This window comes from Temnothorax curvispinosus, unplaced genomic scaffold, assembly GCF_003070985.1.
Source record: "Temnothorax curvispinosus isolate PA1 unplaced genomic scaffold, ASM307098v1 QBEX01002047.1, whole genome shotgun sequence".
NCBI lineage: Eukaryota > Metazoa > Arthropoda > Insecta > Hymenoptera > Formicidae > Temnothorax > Temnothorax curvispinosus.
In genome coordinates, this window is record NW_020211827.1 from 2,226 (window position 1) to 13,323 (window position 11,098).

The 11,098-nt window shown below is 38.7% G+C and overlaps 1 pseudogene; it reads right to left on the bottom strand.

Annotated features, from left to right (window-relative positions):
• Positions 1 to 7,241: 7,241 nt before the first annotated feature.
• LOC112468796 lies at positions 7,242 to 7,665 on the bottom strand (annotated as a pseudogene).
• Between the last annotated feature and the right edge of the window lie 3,433 nt (positions 7,666 to 11,098).

The window sequence follows — 11,098 nt, forward strand, 5'->3', positions numbered from 1 at the left end:
GCCAAACCGGGGCCCGCGACCTTGGCCGTGGATCAACTCGAAGCGCATTCGGCGCTATTAGTTGTAGTAAAACTCGTTCAATCGAATTCCTTTCGCGAAGAGATTGATCAACTTCGAAACGGGAGAAGGCTGCCCAAGCCGTTCCTTAAACTCACTCCTTTTCTGGACCCAACGGGTATTCTCAGGGTGGGCGGCAGGTTCATCCACTCGGGGCTGACGTTCGAGGCCAAGCACCCTGTGCTGCTACCAAATAAACACAGACTTACCGAGCTCGTTATAGAGCAGGTACACCGTACGCACTTACACCCAGGTAGGCGCACGCTTCAGTATTTGCTCACCCAGCAGTTTTGGATAATCGGGGTGCATCGCGCGATCCGACGCGTCCTTGCTTGCTATAAATGCTTCCGAGCGAATCCTCGCGCGCTCCAACCCCCCATGGCAGGCCTCCCGGTCGAAAGGGTTAGTGCGGTCAAGCCGTTTTCGATCAGCGGTATAGATTTCGCTGGACCGTTCTCGATATAGTCCCTCGTCGAGCTTGGGAAGTCTCCTTCTTCAAGGCTTATGTGTGCCTTCGTTTGTTTCACAATTAAGGCGATCCACCTAGAAGTCGCTTTGTCGTTGTCCACTGACTCCTTTCTCCCTGCGCTGCAGCGTTTCATAGCCCGTCGCGGACGCTGCTCACACTTGTTCAGCGACTGCGGCACTAATTTTGTGGGAGCAGCACGAGAGCTCGAACAACACATGTGCCATGCAGCGGAACGAGAAAAGATTAAATGGTTGTTTAATCCTCCCTCTGCGCCCCACTTCGGGGGCCTCTGGGAGTCAAGTGTAAAGTCGTGCAAAACTCATCTTCGACGGGTGGTCGGAGATCAAACCCTATCGACTGAAGAGTTCACGACGGTCCTCGCGCAGATCGAGGCCGTCTTGAATTTTCGACCCCTCTGCCCGCTGAGCACCGATCCTTTGGATCTCGAAGTCCTATCTCCGGGACATTTCCTAACCATGGAGCCCCTCGTGGCCGTTCCCTCGCCCGACCTGACTTCGCTCTCGATGAGTCGCTTGGGCCGATGGCAGTTAGTACAGCGGATGCACCAGGATTTTTGGAGGCGCTGGCACAAGAAGTATCTTAATACCCTGCAGCAGCGCCCCAAATGGTGGACTCCCGCCAACCCGCACACTGTGGGATCTTTGGTGCTTATCAAGAACGATAACGCGTCCCCTTTGCGCTGGAAGCGCGGCCGTGTGGAAGCGCTACATTTGGGTAGCGATGGCGTCCCGCATGTCGCCACGGTCCGGGTGGCGGACGGCTCGATCCTGCGCCCCTTGGTAAAATTGTGCCCCTTGCCGATGGGCACCCTACCTCGGGCCGCAGATGCGGAGTCGTAAAATACAATTAAATTTATTGTATTTTGGTGGGCGGCATGTCATGTTCGGCGCTCGCCTGTATATAGTAGATGTCCGCGTCCTTAGTATTAGTTGTATATACTAGTTGATAAGTTGCGCGAGAAATTTGCGTACAAAATCGTAATTCGTGATTCGCGCGAGACGTTGGCGGATCGCGATAGATAGCAACACTCGCGCGACTCACTCAACTCGTGCTGCCCGCCCGCGGGTGGCCCGCAATTATTTGGAACGATGAGTACTCGCTCCCGCCGCAATTCGCAGGTGCGTGAGCCGAAGACCACCGGAGAACACACTCACTGTTCGGAGTTGATCGAGCGAACACCACGCAAATTTTTGGAGCTCGACGAGTCGACTCATTGATCTCGGGCCTTGCTTGCTTGCCTCTGCCTGCACTTGAGTGCCTAAATCGCCTGCTTGCCCGTTTTTGCACGGTTTTGTCTGCCTGCCTGGTTACACATTGTGCCTGCTGCACATCCTAGCCTGCTGCACGCTTTCCGCTCTCCACCACCACAGGGAGGACCGGACGCCACGAGGCTACCACGAGAGCATCGGGCAACGAAACGGTGAGTCGCTTTCGTTTGCTATCTCGCTTTTCCTTTCGCTTTTCGTGAAAGAACGATCCCTCTGGTCCTTCAAAAAACCAGCATTAGACCAAATCGCGAATCCGGGGACGGACTTACACCTCCCCCGAGCAATAAGTATAAAACAAGATTTCCTTCTTAAATAGCACGTAATCGACAGTACATTTTTTTTATATTCCGATACTTCTATAATGGTATGTTTATTATATTGTACATTACGTAATAATATAAAAGTTATTGAGTCTTATGTTACAACAATATATTTTAATAATATAAAAAATACGTATGAAAATTTATCAATTAATTGTAAATGCTATATGATTTATGCTATAGAATATTGTAACAAATCTTTATGGATAGAAAATTTTTGTAAAAAATTAAATAACTACTGTCAAATGCTTTAAAAAAAATTTTTTCTCCCGACTGCTGCCAACCTTCGGTTGGCGAAGACGAGGGAGTGTCACTCATGGCTTCTGCAATGATTCGATACCCAACTACTTGTTATTTCTCTTTTTATATCTCTAACTGTTTAATGTTTTGGATTTTCTTAAAAATTCATCTGAAGCGCCATCGGATAAGCGAATACTCAGAATCTGGTAAGATTTGTAAGCCCAGCAACGTCAAAGCCCAACTTGAAGTTTTATAGTTATTTGTGTAACAAGTGCGAAAAGTTGTGGAGGTGTCACGCCGGTTCGTACCCATATCGGCAGCAGGTCTCCAAGGTAAAGAGCCTCTAGTCGATAGACTAATGTAGGTAAGGGAAGTCGGCAAATTGGATCCGTAACTTCGGAATAAGGATTGGCTCTGAGGAGCGGGGCGTGTCGGGCTTGGTCGGGAAGCGGGTTTGGCTGACGTGCCGGGCCTGGGCGAGGTGAACCGATCGGCGTTCTCGCGCCGGTCCCGGGGATCTGAGCTCGGTCCCGTGCCTTGGCCTCCCGCGGATCTTCCTTGCTGCGAGGCTTCCGTGGCGGCGCGAGCCGTCGTGGTCGTTCTCTTCGGCCGCCATTCAACGCTCAGCTCAGAACTGGCACGGACTAGGGGAATCCGACTGTCTAATTAAAACAAAGCACTGGGTTTCAAAGCCTCGCCTTCGGCTCGTGCGTCCACTCCGCACTCGTGTCCAATTCTCAACCCGCACGTGTTACACACCCTATTTTATATTACAAAGTGCGTGGAAAGTGGCCTATTGCGCGCGCGTCATCTGTGCGACGAATGGCCGATTCCGCACGCGCGAGAGATTTTTTACTCGAGGCCGTGCGGGAATAAGATATTATGCAACACGTGCATGGAAAGTGCCCCATTACGCACGCTACGCGTGCGTGATAGACCACTTTGCAGGCACTTGCAACATAAAATAGGGAGTGTAAGCCGTGTGTAAAGATAAAAATTCCCTGGTGCGGTTACCGCACTCGCCTTCGGCTCGTGCGTAAACTCCGCACCCGGGAATTTTCATCTTACCTCACTTGTTACACAAATAACTATTCTCGCACGGGTTCGAGTGGGGAATTTCTCGCGTGGGGAATTGGCCATTTGTCGCACAGATGGCGCGCGCGTAACGGACCACTTTCCACGCACGTGTGATATAAAATAACTAACAAGCTTCAGATTATTCGAAAAAATGAGGACCAAAAATGTGGAAAAGCGCGAGGATCTGCGAGGATCATTTTTTTTTTTAAACGAAAAATTACAGCACGCAACACTGCTCGAGTGGGGCGAACCTTGGAAAAGTTGGAGAACATTTAATTTTGAAATAATAAAAGCACCAAATTTTATCTACCACGTCAAATTTTTGTGCGGAGGCTCCAAGTAGTAGATGCACATCCAACAAAAAATCACAAAATCACGAAAAATCACAGCACGCAACACTGCTCGAGTCGGAAACCTTGAGAGAGTTGGAGAACATAAAATTTTGAAATAATAAATAGGAACACATTTTATTTACTACTTGTAATTTATATAGTATTATATATTCAAATCTCAAAATCTCGGGTACTCGCAACTCGTGCGTTCGCGTAAATGCCGTGTCTCTTGATATACCTTTTAAACGAGACATATGTGCCGCGCGGCAAGCGTTTCCGCGTCCTGTGTGCAGTGCACTTTATGCACTTAGTGCACTTAAAACTGCACTTTAACTGCAATATTCGTAATATTTATTTTTGGAAAATAAATTGTGATCCTTTTTCCAAAATCCGGCTATGTACAAGGATGCGGCTGATCTTACTGATTAAAACAAGCATGATTTTAATGAGATTCATTAATTAATTTGGCTAAAATTTGGGAAAAATGATTCGTAGCCGGTTAGGCGGCAAATCGAATTTGAGCAGGAGAATAATCGACTGTGATTGGTCAATTCTTGCGACTTACGACTTTGCGACTCGCATTGTAGCCCCACCAATCCCAGCATTATATTTACATACATTCTATTAAATAAATCGTGTAAATATATAAATTTTTTTTCGACCTTCAATATTTCAAACGCGTGTTGAGCTTATTTCTATTTAGTAAGCAGTCGTTAGACTGCTCGTTTTGGATAAAATGGATTCAAGATTATCCACGTTTGACATTATTAAAGATTTATTTATTAACACGTACAAATAGTGCGAAAAAACATTTAAGAACCATGAAGATTGCATAAGACATGCAATTGAAGAACATCCAGAATACTGCAATAAGTAAGTAGAGTCCAAATTTTATTTTTAATATTCTAAAGGAATCGAATTATATACCGTTTTAGATTATAAAAGCTTCAGCATCATATACATTCGTTTTGTATGCTATTTATTGACATCAACAAAAACATGCAGTATCTATATATTCTCTAAAGTTAATATTAAAGTCCTTGTGTGTTAATATTAAAATCTATTTTATAATATTGTAAATGTATTTGTCAAAAAATATACTAATTTATATCTTTAATTTTTTCAGAGGACAAAGTGAGGAAAAAAAACTAAATCATGTATAGCAGACGCGTTACAATCTTCAAGTAAAGAGTCAGAAAAGTCTGACAGCGTCCTCCCAAAACATTCGCAAATGACAGGTACATTAATTAAAATAAGCAATCTATATTCAAAATTTTCATTTATTTAACTAAGATATCTAGAGATATCTCGCACCAAGTACACGCAAAGTAAGACCGCACTGTGACTCTTTTACGCGACACGACAAGTTACGAGCACTCGATATTATTAGATGTAATGTACATCCAACTCTCTTTTTACATGATTTTCTCCGCGTTTTTCTTTTACTTATATATAATATATAATATACGTATATATAATGTATAATATATAATAATAATAATAGTATGTATTTTTTAACAGTTAAGCATTATCATTGTTAAATAGGTAGATGAAGTATAATACAATTAATGTTCTATTCTGGCATGTAGTATATTTTTTCAGTTACCATAAGAAATCAACGTGGTAGAAATATGGATATAGGAGGCAGAGAATTAGTTATTGCATCTTCTGTAGTGGTATTGGCATATCAGATGAGAAAATTGACGAGGTATTTTGTGAAAATAACGATGACAACGACGAAAGCGATGATGAGGTTGAGGTAATGTTTGCAACGCTGATGCACAAAGAAAAAGAAGTGGGTCCGAAGCCAGCACGATGCCAAAATTTTGTTGAACTCGTCGTGCCAAGATTTATCCTTAAACAGTTCCAAGAGAATTTTCGTATGTCTGCGACAGCATTGGAGATATTGTTAACTGTTATTGCTCCTTTCTTGGAAAATCACACAAGCACTGGTAGACCGACAACAAGAATCGAAAAGCAGCTACTAGCTGTTGTGTGGTTGCTCGCAATGCCCGATTGTTTTAGGTAAGAAGAAAAGTTGAAGAATTGCATAATTTCTTAGCCTTGTCTCCTATATTGTCATTTTGTCTCCGATCCTGTCGTATATATTGTTAATATTAAATCTCACGTTTGACCTTTTAATCCTCGACCTCATAACAGGCTGAAAGTTATGTTACGTCCTGTTGACTCCACGATTTCTTTCTTTCGTGGAATCATTCATTTCATCACACGAAATAGACGAAAACCATAAAATAGCGGTTATCAAATTGACGAAGCGGATGCAACTCCTCCTCGCTCCAACTGTAATCGCTCATTAAATAGTAAATGACGAAACCTACCAGAAAACTCGAGCCTAATAAAATAGGCAAATTATAGATTTGTTTGTCGCATTCCATGAAATTCCCGAAATAAAGCACAAAATTTCAATTATCTCGAAAATTTCGTGGCCTAAGTCGCAATAAATTAAAAACGCCATAAGGATCTAGGTGCGTGGGGTGGCGTGGCTCTATGGCTTCGTGAGTGATTGTTAACTCAAAGGTTCGCGGTTCGATTCCGGCCCGGCCTTCACCCCACATATATCTCGTTTAAGAGACACGGCATTTACGCGAACGCACGAATTGCGAGTACCCGAGATTTTGAGATTTGAATATATGTATAATACATATATATAAATTACAAGTAGTAAATAAAATGTGGTGTTCCTATTTATTATTTCAAAATTTCATGTTCTCCAACTCTCCCAAGGTTCCCGGCTCGAGCAGTGTTGCGTGCTGTAATTTTTCGTGATTTTCCATGATTTCGTGATTTTTTGTTGGATGTGAGAGTATCTACTACTAGAAGCCTCTGCACAAAAATTTGATTTAAAATTTACTTAATATTGCTTGATTGGAAAAATATTTAAAACTCGAGAATATAATATTTCAGTATGTTTATACAATTTTAATTTACTCGGACAACTAATATCGAACGTTATATGAAAATTTGCGAGATGAAAAAGTTAACTTTTAATACTACGATCGACAAAAAATATATATTCACGATTAATAGTTGCTCTTTCGTTATTAAATACATTTTTGCCGCGTGCATTCGAGCTGATGAGTTCCACATCGGTCATTAGCTTTCGCTTAGAAATATAATATTCTATCGATGATTTTCTCCTCGCGAGAGAGGAGATAATTTTTTCAAGTGCGATAAATTTTTTAACCTTGTAAAATCTTGCAGGCCGCGTGTTATACTCGGTGAATTGGTTCTAAAACGTTGATTACTTAACGAAAAAAATATTTGCGTATTTCGATAGATAAAACGATAAGCTTGAAAATTGTACATATAGATGATACCGCAAACTAGTTAATTTACAAGATTATTTATTTACGCGATGCATTTTCTGCGTGTGCTGAGAAATACAGAACAGTCCTTAGAAATGTTTACCATCCTTACAGAAATACAGAAAAGTCTCTCAGATGAGACTTTGAAGCTTTACCGTAAAGAATTGTTCATATAGCTGAGGTCCTTATTGGAATTCTCTCCTTGATGTCTCAAGGATATCTTGTAGTGACTATTTTGCCCCTGCCCCCGCAACTGATCTCGATATTTCTGAATCTCGACAGATCCAGAATCGCCAGTTTTCTGACGCCAGCGAAACCAGCACCGTTTGGTTGCGGATTCAGTAGCGTGAAAAGGACCGCTCTCTGGAAGAGTTAGCTTGTTTGCAGCGTTAAAACAGCTTTGGATTTTCCCACTGTTTTCACAGTGTCGGACATCTCCCGCCAATCGTCGACACTTTGCGCATCCGTGAAATTAAAAAGCATCATTTTATCCCTAATTAAATTCAAATAATGTAAACAAATGTAGACAACAACTTACACTTCACACGGTTTCATTCAGTTAGACAAATTAAATTTTTGCATATCCTTATATCATTTCGTACAAAAGGAAACGTTTCAAGTCTGCAATACCTACGAGGAAAAAGATAAATGATGAAAATGTAACGATGTAACATTAGTTTTCATTTTTATTATTTATACTGGAAGCCTACTTTAAACAGTTTATAATTCCCACCAAAATTTAGAATAGAATTATATTTACAATTTCATGTGTCTTATCATTCAAATTTTCGAACGCATCATACATAATAATGACGATAATTACATCACACCTCACCCTTTCGCGCAGTGACAGGTCACGATAAAAGCGGCGATAATTCGTAAATTCATGTTTTGCAAAATATATTATTTTCCCCGAGGACAACACGAATTCGCCAAAACGCGTTAAGTCGAGGCGGTCGCTCTTCTACGACGTGGAATATAGATGCTTGACATTTCGTTGACATGCAACGTGGAGCATACACGTTGCTTGGAAGTTGTACATGTGTCTTCGGTACTTCGCGTCGCGGCGTATTCGCGACAATAATAGCCATGATATTTAACAAGGCGTTATATAATGATAAAAAGTGTGATATATCTTTGTAAATAATGACAAAAAAGTCCATCAAAACAAAACAAATTTGCTAATATGTACGTAATCTTTTAAAGTTATTCCTTAATCATTCCTGACCGTTGCGAATGACCTAATTATTTATTGTCATCTTCGAAAATTGAAAGAAAACATAATTATCAATCATTTTTAAATAAAAATTTATAATTATTATTAATTATTTATTTTTATGAATTTGATTAACATGTTTAACCCTCAATTAGCACACCTCGATTGGGCCACTTCAAAAACCACACTGGTGTGATTTGCGATTTTGACAACTTTTCTTGGGGGGGGGGGGGACGACAAGCATAGCTTGAAAGCAGACAGTCGACTGCAGTCTGCTTTTGTACTGCGCGACTCTCTAAGTTGTAGGAATCCTCGGCGGCAGCTATGAGAAAAATGCCAGCCATTCGAAAAAAAGTGGTGCGAGTTAGCACATGTGTGCTAATTGAGGGTTAAATGCATATCTTTTATTATAAGAATAAAGAATTGTTCGGTTATTGTAGTAAAAAGATGTTTGAGAAATTACATTGTTCTATTCTATAATGATGCAAAAAGTTAAATCCTTTATTATACAAGTTTTGGATGTGATTATAATAAGTACAAGTAGAATTATACTAGAAATATATTTCACAAAAATTACATCAAGAATTTTTAGTAAAAGACAAATATAATATACTATACATGGAAGAAATCTGTATTCATTTTAATAAAGCAACATAGCTCTTAGGAAAGCACTCATTAACAAAAACAAAGATTGGCGTTCTCTTTGTTAGCACTTAGCACTATGTGGAAGTATTTATTCCTTGGCATTTTCTCATACTTGTTATTTGTACCAGATCCAAAAATATAATAAAAATTTGTAAAAAAATACACTAGTGTTCCATGAAACAAATGCTATTGGCCATACGACAAAAGAACGGAATTGTAATAATTGTAAAAATCCTAAATTTATCTTTTGTTGCCTCTCAAAATATTTCAGATAGAAATAACACGGTTAATACAGGGTGTATAGTAAAAAACAAACCACTCGTGATTCAAACAAATTGATAAAATTTTGGTCAAGTTTATTCGAAGCGATCCTTTGCATCTTCTTTATGCTACCGAAATACAAATCGTTTACAAGCCATACAACGCTGAAGAGAACGTAAATCATCGTTTGTTCGTTGCACGTTTTGTCTCTCATTTTGTTTTATTTCTTTATGGAACCTTGGCCATAGTAATATTACTTTTGTACGACTAAATCATAACAAGATAGAGCTTGTATAACTGTGTATGAAAGCACACCAATTAATTTATCAATGTTAAATTAGTTTACATGTTTATGTGAGCCCCCGATATAATAAGTAATTGTGAAAAATAAGATCTTGCTAATACTGTTCTTTAATATAAAGCACAGAAGCATTATATGTTAAAAATCCGCTGGGTGGATAAAAAATGTGGAAAAAAATGCGTGACAATTCAAGCTACATTATTTCATAATATTCAAGTAATATATATCTACGACTATATTTGCTAGTTTAAATTCTAGAAACCAAAAGTGGCATTTTAATTAATATCACAAGTGAAAGACGAATAATTCCATGTTTAATTTTTCACTAAAAACAATGTTAAATTTACATATATATGTATATATATTTATTTCATCAAGATTCATCAATAGATATATCTTTATTTCTCTATTTTTATTTATCTTTTTTTCAGTACTTATTTTATTTACTCACGAAAAAAGTTTCAGAATATTGACAATAAGTGGGAATTCCATAAAAACACATGCAAAATTAAAAGTTAAATAACTTGTGAACCGGTTAAAAAATCAATTTCGGGTTTTGCACACACATGTTCAAATAATAAATATAAACAATATATTAAATTTTCAAGATATTGTCAAGTTAGCACTAGTACGTCCTTTTCAAGTTTCAAACTCTCTATGATTACTTTGAAAAATGAAAGCAATCCTTCAAGTATACTCAAACCTGAACGAAATGGGTTCGTATCTTTTATGTGAATGCCTCGAAAAATAAGAATATCACATTTTAAACCTTTTATGACTACTTTACTAAAAATTTAATTTCTACTAGAAAGTTAATTATTAACGAGGTTACATATTATCAGTTGATTTTATTTTAATGTATATTTTATTTGAATCTGGCTTGTCTTAAAAAAATTTTATAATAAAAATTGAAAAGTTGCGAGAAATGATTGCAGCATTATTGCACATATTATGCAAAGTAAAAGTCAAATGAATATATTATATAGCTTATTATAAATGATATAGTACAAAGAGAACAATTTTGAAAATATATGATCGGTTTGCAAATGAAACTCGTTAGCTGCGTCTTTGAAAGGCAAGAATATTTAATCGAGGTACAATTCATTCCATTTATTAATTCGAAGATTAGTTATTATAGTAAAATATACAGAAAATTTAAATAAATTTCAATATAATATGTATATGTTTGTAGGAAAAGAGTTGAAGAGAGATAAAGAAATTCTTTCGCTGCAAGAGAGAGGGGTAATTAATAAAGATCTAATATAAATTAATGCGCGTCTGCGCGTCGAATGCAAATTTGTTCTTAATTATACTAGTAGCAATCCATCGTCACCGTTGCTATTTTTACGAGCTAGACAAACCTAAACAAAATAAAATTCAAGGTTGCTTAGTGATTGAGTAACCTATACTCCGAACCTGGTATCACTACTGATTCAGCAGATTTCCAGTTATTTGATGGAATCTGTTGGATTCAATCAGATAAGCGGAACGAGTTATGAGTGTGAAATAGATGCAGGTGAATAGCCGGCGTATCGACAGCGAATGAAATATTTTTGTTTGTAGAA